The 12397-nt window shown below is 44.7% G+C and overlaps 1 protein-coding gene across 3 annotated transcripts in view; it reads left to right on the forward strand.

Annotated features, from left to right (window-relative positions):
- Positions 1 to 12397, forward strand: part of ANO2 (anoctamin 2) — a 291146-nt gene that overhangs the window by 79232 nt on the left and 199517 nt on the right. The window lies entirely within an intron of this gene.

A 12397-nucleotide genomic window follows, 5' to 3' on the forward strand; every position in this document is an offset into this window, starting at 1 on the left:
CAGATTCGAGGCTTGTATTAGTCAGGAGTCTTCAGAGAAACAGAATCAAGAGGATGTGTGTGTGTGTGTGTGTGTGTGTTATATTTATTACAAGTACTTGACACAAGTGATTATGGGGTTGAGAAGTCCCAAGGTTTGCAGAAAGCAAGGTGGAGACCCAGGAGAGCTAATGATGTAGTTCCAGTACAAATGCCAGCAGGCTCAAGACCCACGTCAAGCCAATGTTTCAGTTTCAACCCAAAGGCAGGAAAAGACCAATGTCTCAGTTTATCAGGCAGGCAGGAAGAACTCCCTCTCACTTGTGGGAGGTCATATTTTTTGTTCTGTCAAGGCCTTTAGCTGATTGGACAACACCCACCCATATTTGGGAGAGCAATCTGCTTTACACAGTCCACGCATTCACATGTTTATCTCATTCAAAACACCTTTACTGACGCACCCAGAATAATGTTTGACCAAACTATCTGGGCACCTTATGTCCTAGTCACGTTGACATGTAAAATTAATCATCACGAGGCGTGTACTTTTAAGGTCCATAATCCTCTTTGTAGTGGGTTGAGTAGTGGTGTCCAAAAAGATATGTCAAAGCCCTAACCTTGGAACTTGTGAATATGATATTGGAAAGAGGGTTTTTGCAGATATAATTAGCTAAGGATCTCAAGATGAGATCATCTTGGACTTAGGGTGGACCCAGATCCAATCACAGGTGTCCTTATAAGAGGAAGACAGAAAGAAATTTGGGACACACAGACACACAGGGGAGAAGGCCATGTGAAGATAGAGGCAGAGATTGGAGTGATACAGCCCCAAGCCAAGGAATGCTGGGGGCCATCAGAAGCTGGAAGTGGCAAGGAAGCTTTTCTCCGTAGAGCCACTGGAGGGAGCACAGCCCTACGGACATCTCTATTTCAGACTTGTGGTTTTCACAACTGTGAGAGACTAAGTTTGTGTTTCAGGCCACTCAGTGTTGGGTAACGTGTTATGGCCGCCATAAGAAACGAATACACTTTTCCTCTGGGCAGAAGGCAAGAATGGGGCTCTAGTAGGCTTGTTGGCTTGCTCTGCATCCCAATCTATTACTCTTACTCTATTTTGCATCTTCTAAGATTGCTTGAAATAGCCTTGTTCATTTCTTGATGCTGGGCTTGTGGTTGTTTAGAGGAGTCTTTGCTCAAGTGTTTCCTGCATGACCTTGGCATGTCTACATCTCGTTCACATCCCTGCTCTGGTGAGGCCACCTTAGCATGGACAGTGGAAGCACACCCAGTGTGGTTAAGAAAAGCTGCTTAATTAAGTCAACAGTTATTTTCCCATATATGCTTCTGTTTCCAAAGATAATCATTGGTTTAAGTTAGAGCTTTTGCCTTGATATGGGGCATCTGTAAAAGAAGGATGTTAGTGTGTTTGAAAGCTGGCCCACATTTTGTATTTCTTACATTTGAGAAAGATTCATAAAAGCACTCTCAACAATGTCAATCCAAACAAAATATCTTAAAATAAAAATAACTAGTAACCCTAGCTATAAGTTGATAAACAGATAATTAAGTTGAGTTTTAAATATAACGGGTGCTTCCTATGAGCTGTGCTCTTCGATGAGAGCCTTACATGCATTATTTTGTTTTTATCCTCAGGACAACATGGGGTAGGTACTAGCCTTAGCCTCATATCGTACATGAATACACTGAGATTCAGAGAGGTTAATAAACCTACTGAAGGTCACACAGTATGAAGGGGGTTAGATCCAGGACTCAAACTCATTTCTCTCTGGCTCCAAAGCTCTACCCTTTCACTTTACTGAAGAATCATGACTAGGGCTTGAGGTAGGATGGTCTAGAACAGCATTTCTCAAAGTGTATATGATAGAATGATAGTTTTTTGTTTTACAAAAAAAATTTCGTGGTCTAACAAACTCTAGAAACACTAAACATTACAATTTATTTGACCAATTAAAAGTTCTGAGACGGCTTGCAGTAAAGAAAATAGTTCAGTTTTGTTAAACTTATTTCCTGGTGAACACCAACAGGTTATTAATAGGTGTGTTAATAGATGTCCCGGGAACCAGTGATTTGCAGAACATGCTTTGGGAGATTCCAATCTAGATTGAATGATGCTGGACTGGGAGAGGTAGCCCACATTTCTATTTTGTCACCACCAGTGAGTTATTTAACCGTGCTGGGTTATAGCCTTCTCAGCTGTAAAGTAAGGAGGTTGGACCCTATATTCTCTGCCATGGCTTTGTTATGCTGTGGTCCACACGTAAGCCAAATGGCAATTTGTGAATTCATTAATTCTTTCTTCATTATTGATGTTAGTGGAGGGACCTGAGGACAGATACCCTTTGGGGTTGTTCACACTCTGATTCAGTGTCCAAATATCTAAGAGTGAAAATTCCGACATCTGCCACCTCTTAAAGCTGTGTTTTAAATGAAGCCGTGTGCGGAGCCTGTGGACACCTGCCCCTCGTTTGGGTGCCCGTCACCCTGAGCCTGATCACGTCACTGGGTTTCCTCTGAGTTCTGCATGTACTGGGCTTTTCTCCTCCAAACAGTGCCCCTCTGTGGAGCCTACCTCGAGCTCCTCAATTTAGACTCCTGTTAAAAGGAGAGTACTTTTCTCTCTCTTCCAGGCCCTGGAGTCTTTACAAATACTTTAAATATTTGCCTCTGGTCTTAGAATAATCTCCTCATCCTCCCTAGATAAACAATAAACTCCTCCTTCGCCTCTCAGCCCAAATCTCACTGTCCTCATGGACCCTCCTTTACTTCTTCAGCTGAACTGATCTCACCTTTACCTGCAGTCAGTATTTGTCTTACCTGTTAGATTTCTTTAACAGCTTTGGGTGGCTTATTCTCATGGCTTCAAATGTACCATAATCCCCTGGGAACAGAAACTATGATTTGTTTTCTGTGGATTCCTGCAAACTCTAATATGATGCTGCATAGATAATAGATGCCCAGTAAATTTCAGAGCGAGAGACTGATGGATGCCAAATAGTTCTTGTGCCCGCGGCCCCGGGATCTCCTTGTGCCTGTGATCCTCCGTACCCTAGCAGGGGTTTCAGTTCGCAGCTGTGTGCAGTCCACACAAACTCCAGACCAGGAGAGACACTCTTTTCCCTCCTCCCCTTGACCAGCTCCGTCCTTTGCCAGGTGGTGATTTAGGGCTATTTTGATAGTTTAGTGAATCCTCCCTGGTGATCAGAAGGCAAGGAGCGGGAGAAACACTATGAGCTTCGTTATGGATGAAGAACTTGTAGATTCTGAGTCCTGGGCAGAGGGTCACTGTCTACTCAGCCATCACATGCCTTCCAGGACAGATTCCTTTGATATTATCATCACTAACTTTTAAATTAACCAGAATTGTTGCTGTTCACACACAGTCGGCCGTAGGTGGGGCCTTTCCCCTTGACTTATTCTTGTGTTGTCACTGTCTGTCCTGAACATTTGTTTTGAATAAAGGCACAGCCGAGAGGGTAGGGTTTGTATCTGATATCTTTATGGGCTTCGGTGCACGCTCTTTGATTGCTATTTAAATTGGCCGGGAAGAGTGCAGAATACTTTGACTTGGTTTTTTTCCTGGAATACTTCTCAGAAAAACTAATCGGTGCCACCTAAGGGCTGCGGTTTGCGTGAGGAGGAGCCGGAGATGGCCCACGGCCATGTTCTAGATGCGTGCGCAGGCCTGGTGAGACCACAGCAGAGCTGGAGGTATGAAAATGTGACAACATTTTCATTAACAGTGAAGCAGAAAGAAAATATGAAAATGGAATGGGAAGTGAATTTGAATTTTTTTTTTATTAAGCCGTTTTTAGACTCGTGGTTAAAAAAATATTGAAATAAGGGTGGCGGTTTTCTTTTTTAAAGCCTCACTCACGTCTGTCTGAGTACACAGGCAGTAGTACATGGTAGGCGGGGGCTGGCCGGCGCCCGGACACTGGCCCCTGCTCTCTCATCTATGAAGGGCTGGGAGACACTTACCCAGCTGGTGAGGCTGAGCGTGAGGGGCAGCGGCTTGCTGACCGTTGACTGTTTCATCCAGTATGGGGCCTTTTGAGAGTGAAAGAGCTGTCAATAACTATGCCAGTTCACAGCCATAAACCCAGGCTGTCCTGAGTAACTGGCACGTGTGGTCATCCTCCCTGGTTGGCAGCTCGATCGTGGCTGCCCCTGTGGGTAAGTGGGGAAGGGCCAGCAGGAAAGGAGAGGCAGAGAAGCCACCAGGGGCAGTCAGCGTCTGGCACTGGGGGCTCATGGGCAGGGTTCTTCTTTTCCAGGATGAGCTGGCCTCAGTGATGTGCTGGCTCGTAACAGCTCCCGAGATCAGATTGTTACATTTGCAGGAATTTTGAAAGCTGGTCGTTATACCATTGATATCTTGAAATTGCCCATGGTGAACATACGGTATTCCCCACCCCGCCTTTCGCAGTTCTGCTTTCTGTGGTTTTAACAGTCAACCGCATTTTGAAAATATTAAATAGAAAATTCCAGAAACAAACAATTCATGAGTTTTCAATTGCATGCTGTTCTGGGTAGCATGGTGAAATCTCACACCATCCTGCTCCATTCTACCCGTGAATGGTTAGAATGAATCCTATCCACAGACATGAATCATCCCTTTGTTCTCCATCTCCATGCCGAATAGCTTCCCACCCATCAATCACTTAGTAGTCATCTTGGTTATCAGTACAGTAAGATATTGTGTGTGTGTGTGTGTGTGTGTGTGTGTGAGAGAGAGAGAGAGAGAGAGAGAGAAAGAGAGAGAGTGAGAGACAGTGAGATAGAGAGTGAGGGAGCACATGTAATTCTTATTACAGTGTCTTAGTAAAATTAGTCTGTTTCATTATTGGTTAATCTTGTTAATCTCTTTGTGTGCCTAATTTATAACTTAAACTTTAGCATAGATATGTATGTATAAGAAAAAAACATAGTATATATAGGGTTTGGTACTATGCGCAATTTCGGACATCCATTGAGGGTCTTGGAACGTATACCCCGTGGATAAGGTGGGGGCCTCTACATTTACACTGCGGAAATCAGCACACATTACAAATCAGCAGCACCAGCCCTATTGCCCAGCCCTCGGGTGGTCGGTAAGCGTTTCCCAGCACGTCACAGTTGAGAGTGCTGAAAAGGGGACTGGGTGCCAACACAGGGTGGGACCATTGACAAGATCTGTCCCATGGCTGGGGCAAAGTCACACCCGATTCCCGCCATGGGCATTACAGGGATATTGACCAGAGAGGGGCCAGAAATGACGGCGTCTATGTCAGGGACTCTGAGCGGGTGCCGTATCTGCCGTCTCTGATGCAGAAGTTAATTTCCCACCACTCCCCCACTTGCTCGCTCTGCTCCAGCTACGACGGCCTCCTGCTGTTCCTACAAAATGCCAGGCATGTTTCCGTCTCAGGGCCTTTTCGCTTGCCCTTCCCTCTACCAGCAGAACTTGCCCCCGACTTCACTGGGATCTCAGCTCTAATGCTCCCTCATCAGACAGGCCTTCTGACCACCCTGTGTGAGGCAGGCCCTCTGCCACTCTCCATTCTTTTACTTGTTTTTTTCTAACACACAGCACTTCCCAGTATCGAGTCATGTTCGTGTCTTTGTTGTCTGTATCCCAACTACATTGGCAGTTCCCCGAGGGCAGGGATTTTGTCTGGCTGTATCGGCAACACCGGGAACAGGGCCTGGTATAGAGCAATCACTAAGTCAATGTTTGTCAATGAAGGAAAGAATGGATCACACCCACCAGACCTAGTTCATCGGTGGTGGCTTGCTGGAGAGCGATGCTGACGTGGGTCCTGAGGCTCCATCCAAAGACATTAGGAAGGAATTTTGTGACCCATTAGGGCCGCTGCAAGGGTTGGGGGTGGCAGCACAGTGGTACATGTGTCTTAGTAGCCACCCCTGATCTGGGCTCTCAATATCCCCTTCAGTTACCAAAAAATACGTAAGAAGAGTCTAACTGTACCTGGAATGGGGCCAGGTTATGTATGAGGATTTCTAACCCTTTGGAAGTTCACATTTTCCTTCCTTCCTTCCTTCCTTCCTTCCTTCCTTCCTTCCTTCCTTCCTTCCTTCCTTCCTTCCTTCCTTCTTTTTCCTTCCATCCATCCATCCATCCATCCATCCAGTGAATATTTATTAAGCATCACTATGTATGAGATACTCTGCTGGGGCCTAGGATTCGGTGGTGACAGTGGTCCTGGCCCCATGTGGCTTTAGTGTGGTGAGGGTTCAGAATTTAGATAGCTGGTTATGAGCTGGGAGGTAGCCATAGAAGAAAAAGAGCTGAGTGGTCAGAGAGCCAGCTAGAGGAAACTAATTTAGTGGGGGACGGGGTGAGGGAGGGCACCATTTGAGCTGAGACCTGAGGGCTGGGTAGGAGTTTGCCAGGTGGGGAGGGCAGGTGAGAACCTTCCCAGAAGAAGGAAGGACCTGCCCTCCAGCCCCAAGGTGAGAAAACCCCGGCCCCTGCGAGGAGGTTGGTGTGCCAGCGTGTGTGTGGCCAGAGACTGCGGGCAGAGGGTGCGGAAGCTGCAGTGGAGGCAGAAGGCACGGCTCATAAGGGCCTAGTCAGCCATGTAAATAGTTTGGATTTTATCCCACATTTTTAAAGTCAGTAAACATTCATTCATGTGTAGAAGACATACTGAAGCAGAATTAAAAACCATAAATGAATACAGAGTTAGACATCAGAGCATGTGCATTTTGTAAATGTATTACTGGCTACATTCAGCATTGCTATAGACAGGAAGTTGACCTGTAGGCATAGATAGGGATGAAGAGACTGGTTAACTTCTCGATGTGCACACAGGGTCTGCCTTTGGGTCTTTAGGATGCAACTGATCTTAGCAGCGCGAAGCGATGTTTGCATCTTGATTGCTGAATGGTGTGACTCGCCCGCAAGGGTCAACGTGCTTATTCATGGAACTCCTGAGGCCCGGTTCCCTGCAGCGTGTGCTTGTGCATGTGTACACGCCTACATGTGTACGAATGTGCCCGCGTCCCCCCCTCTGCCCTCTCAGGCACCACCTGGGGGATGAGAACAGTGGGCGAATTCTGCCACACCGTTCACTTTTCTTCCTCAGAACTTATTCAGTGCACAGCTAGTGGCTTCTGGTGGCGCCTTCCACACAGTTGACTTCTCAGTGTCTGAGCCTTTTGACGTTAAAGGTGAGTAGGTGGGTGCGATGATAACCTTTAACCTAGCCGTGCCTCTCAAAATGGGCGAGATGCTGTACATAATAGTAACAGCTGACCCTCAGTTACCCAGCGACTGGAGGAGCAGAGGAAAGCACAACGCATTGTAAGATACGTTCTCTGAATGAATGTCTGTTGGGTTGTGGGGTGTAAGCAGCGCGCATGCTCACAGCCGGGTTCACTCTCCATCTTTATGCCTGGTCTGTGTCCTTCCTGCCAGTTTTCCATACCAGTTGCGAGGAGAGACCCTCTTAAGTCACTGTAGATAAGTGACTCATAGATAATCAAGATTATATTGTTGTATCTCATATTGTAACACCTGTTCCTTGATCTTTGGGATCATCAGATCTCCACACATTTGTGTGACGTGGGTGGGGCATGTTAGTAAAACTTACCGTGCCTCAGTTTCTTTATTTGTAAAATGGGGACAGTAACATGTTCGTGTCCCTAATGGACATCACTATAGCCTCGGTTTCTTGGAATCCCAGGAAGAAACATGATTCTAACGTAGGAAGAAAACAAATCAGCCCTCAGACCACACTGCTGTGCCCCTCTGGAGGGGAGAGTCAGAGTGAGACAAGGGGAAAAAAGAAGTAAGAAGAGAAAGAATCGCAGTCAGCCTCTTAGACTGTAACAATGAGGCCAAAGCAAGCTTTTATGAGAACCACATTTGAGCCCTGGAATAAAAAATAAGAGCAACATATTTTAAAAATTATTTATGATTTTAAGCACATGAAAGGCATATCATGTACCCAGGGAGGGCATAATGGGGAACAGCTGGCTAACATGTGTCTTGCCATTTCTGAGGATGTTCATAATTCTCTGATGTCCAAGAATAACAGTAATAACGATGCCACTGCTGATTGTATTAATAATAATAAAGAGGATCGGGTGCTTTTCCTGGATCCTGCCGAACACAAGAGAAGAACCCAGGCTGCTGGGTTTGGTGGGGGCTGAAACGGAGTTCTAGCCTGCTTCCTTCTCGGGGTCATGGAGCCCTTCCAAGGATCAAAAGTTTAAGGAAAGAGCCTGGATGGGGAGTCAGGAAACCTGGGTTCCAGGCCTGGTTTCACCATGGACTTTGGCAATTCCCTGCCCCTCTGAGACTCACCTTTCCCACCTGTAAAGTAGCAATGCTAATCCTGCTTGACAGGCACACCTTGCAGAATTTTTGTGGAGGAAATTGAGCCTGTGGAAGGGCTGGGTACATGGCAAAGCATTTTGTGTATGGAAGGTATCATCGTCTTTGTACTTCTCCAGCACTTGGCACAATCAACCACCAAGCTCGGCACCTGGCATCTAGGAAGTGCCTAGAAATGTCTGTGCTGTGAATGACCGTGTCTTTTCCATTAAATGTTTAAAGCCAAAGAATATTAGGCTCGGACAATACTTTAAAAGTATTGAATGCATTTCTCTCTGTTATGGTTTGTTAGGTGGGCATGGAGCAGTGCTCAGGCTTGGGCTAATTACCCCCACTACTAAGTTGACCTGAGTACCTTTCCCAATGAATGCCCTGGCAATAATGAGATTTTCCATTCTGGCTGGTGAGAATAGGTGCTGTTTTAATCCTTTCAGTCTTGACTAGTTTCCTCATGCCCATGTTGCCAAATACTCAAGGGGAGATGCTCTGCAGATCTCTGGGGTTCTTTGTGAAGTTTGCCCTCTTAGTTACTCTGTCCTGTGAACTCTAGTTGCCCTGGTCTCCCCAGAATTATAGTTCAGTCTCCACAGCTCAGGGAGTTTGCTGGCCTATACCTGTTTCTCCTCCCTGTATCATGGCCCAGAACCTCTCTCAAGGCAGTGAGCTGGAGAAATCATAGACTCCTGTTTGCCTCCTGTCTCTTAGGAACTCCTTGTTGCCGGATGTCCAATAGCTTGAAAACTGTTGTCCTATTTCGCTTGGGCTGCTATAACTAAATACCACATTCCCGGTGGCTTATAGACAATAGAATTTTTCGTTTTTTGTTTTTTTCTCACAGTTCTGGAAGTCCGAGACCAGGGTGCCAGTACAGTCGGGTGAGGAGCCTCTTTCTGGTTCATAGCTGATGCTTTCTCTCTGTGTTCTCATTCAGCGGAAGGGGCTAGGGAGCTCTGTGGGATCTTTTTCATTAGAGCGCTAATCTCATTTGCGAGGGCTCTACCCTCATGACCTAATCACCTCCCAAAGAGCCCACCTTCCAGTACCATCACATTTGGGATTAGAATTTCAAGATATAAGTTTTAGGGGGGGGACACAGACATTCAGACAACAACCATTATTTCACGTTTCTTGTCTCAATGTTTTGGTCGTTTCAGGTAAAGTGAATCTGGTCCCTGTTACTTTATCACAATGGGAAGTATGTGGCCTGGAAATTCTCCAGTTATTTCTTTAGAGATGAAGAACCTGAGAGGGAGAGTGACTTGTCCAATGTCACATAGCTAGTTTGTGTCAGCAAGGACCAGGACCCAAGTCATTCACTCCATAGACATTATTGTGTTCCAACTGTGTGCCAGGGCACAAGGTATGGTCCCTGGCCTCTAGAAGTCCACAAACTGTTGGGGAGACAGATTAGTGAACCAAGAATAATAAGAGAAGAACATGACAAATTTTATGACACCAGTATTTTTCACAGGATACTAAGGGAAGCATGACAGGAAGCGAGTGGCCAAGTCACTGGAAAAGTCAATGCTTGAGCCTAACGGTGAAGGGGAAGGAAGTAATCCAGGTGAAAAAGGAGGGGAGGAGTTCTAGGACTAGACGCAACACATGCGAAGGCATGCAGGGAGGAAGCAGGTCCTCTGTCTTCCAAGGGTCACCCACCTGTATTTTATTGTGGGTATGTGTCCGGCTCCATCCTGTATTAGCCCGTTTCTCTAAGTGAGCTCTACCAGATGAAATATAGGATGCCTAGTTATATTCAAATTTTGGATAAACAATGAAAACTTTTTAAAATATGTCCCAAATACTGCATAGGACATACTAATAGTAAAAATTATTCTTGTTCTTATGTAAGTATAATTCTTAAGTATAAGTATGTCCAAATATTGCATGGAATATACTTATTCTAAAAAATTATTTATTGTTTATCTGAAATTCAAATTTAACCGGACACCTTGTATTTTTATTTGTTAGATCTGGCAACCCTAAGCAAGGGAAGACATGGGGAGACCAGTTATTGCTGTAGTTAAAGGCACCTTAGACTGGGAAACCAGAGGTGGAAATGGAGAGAAGCAGACAAAAGAGAAATACCTTTGGTCCAAGTCCATCATTCCAAGGCATCTGGAAGACAGTCCATCAGCTTTCCTCCTGCTCCGAAACTTTAATTTCCATGCACATGCCATTTAAAGCACATGGTTATGGGTGATTAACGCACTACAGTCTCAATGCAGGGTCCGTGTCTGGTCAGAACTTGCCCCAAATGACCTGTGAGACATATGCTCGCACAGTGTCATCTTTCTGACTCTGGCCCTCCAGGCTCAAAGGTGCCTGAGGGGTGAGCTCTTTGCATTGCAGTGACCAATGTGTGTGAAGGAGAGATTTGGCAGAGGCAATATTGTAAATCGCCTCGTTTTTTACCCCTGATAACTCACATTTTAGCAAATGAAGCAGAAGGGTAGTCAAGAACACAGGTTTTGCATTTATTATCAGGTTTACACTATCCGTGTGAACTTGACTGAGATACTTAACTCCTCTTGGCTTTGTAGCGTATCTTTCAGATTGGTGCTAATGAACATCAAGAGTCAGGCGCATAGGAGATGCTTACTAAATGGTATGTGCTTCTAGAAACAAACGACCCTCTTGTTTCAGAAAAGCTCGCTTGATTATCTTCTTGATTCACAAGAAGCTCTAGTTTTGTCATTGTTCAAACCCTTTGCTGATTTCCCATTGCCTTGTGCAGCAGGACCTCCAATTTGCCTTTAGGTCATGACCATTGCCTACCCCTATCACAACCCCGTGCACCAGGGAAACCAGGCCGTTTAATCCTCCTTAGACCCAGCTTGAATTTTTTTTTTCTTTTTTTTTGCCTAGAATGTCTTTGCCTATATCTATCTGTTCAAATCTTATTCATTAAAAATATTTATAAGGTAATGTTAATAGAAGTATGATCAAATAAGACAAAGCATGTGTATAAAGTCAAATAAATGCCCATCACCGGAGAAGTGATTAAACAAATTAGGATTCATGTCTGTGTAATATTATGTATTCATTAAGGGAGCTCTACACAAACTGACCTGGAAAGATATATATCTGTGATATATTGCTAAGTGAAAAAGCAAACTGTAGAGCAATATGTGAAATATAATCACAGTTTAGAATTCAGTTATACATGTATTTCAGAAAGAGTCGGGATAAAACATACTCAAGTTGTTAATGGAAATTTCCTCTGGAGAAGAGGGTGGGATTGGGTTGGAAGTGAAAAGAAACCGTTAACATTTAGTTAATATACTTTTATGGTTTGGGTTTGTTTATTAGACCTGTGTTAATTTTATAACTGAAATTAAGTAAAAATGCATAGAAAAATTTATTAGAAGAAATAAACTGTGGTTACGTTTCAGTTAGATCGGGGAAGTGCTTTCTCTGCCCCCAGCTTATCTGTTATTTTTTTAAAGAACAAAATGATAACAAAAGAAGGTTACTTTTCTGTTAAAGTCCAACAGAAATACTACTCTTTCTATGAAACATTTTTCTGATTCCTCAACTGGATGTTCTGTCTCCTTCCTTTGAACCCTCAAAGCATTTTCTGTCTTCTGTGACTTTTATCTGTCTATCTTATAAGTATTTCATACATGTTTTACTGCCTGTCTAGATTTAAGCAACTTGAGGATATCATGATAGAGAAGAAAACCAGCTTTCATGCCAGAAGATCTGGATGTTGGCTCCTGTTCTGATTATCTATTGCAGCATGACAAATTAGCCCACACTAGTAATTTCAAACACAGTCATTTTATTCTGTCTTAAGAGTTTTTAGTTAAGAACTTGAGCAGAGCTGGGTCGGGAGATTCTTCTGCTCCATGTGGTATTGACTGAGGTCACTTGGTGGTATCTAGCTTGGGGTTGACCTGGACAGGAGGTCTAAGAAGACTTCCCTCACATGCCTGATCTTCGGCAGGGCAACTGGAAGCCTGGTCCCAGCCTAGTCCTTCCCCAGCGCACCTCTCCACAGACTTCCTACAGGTGGCTCAGGGCTTCAAGAGACCAAGGCAGAAGCTGCCCATTT

This window comes from Rousettus aegyptiacus, unplaced genomic scaffold (genome assembly GCF_014176215.1).
Source record: "Rousettus aegyptiacus isolate mRouAeg1 unplaced genomic scaffold, mRouAeg1.p scaffold_m13_p_2, whole genome shotgun sequence".
In the NCBI taxonomy this organism is placed as follows: domain Eukaryota; kingdom Metazoa; phylum Chordata; class Mammalia; order Chiroptera; family Pteropodidae; genus Rousettus; species Rousettus aegyptiacus.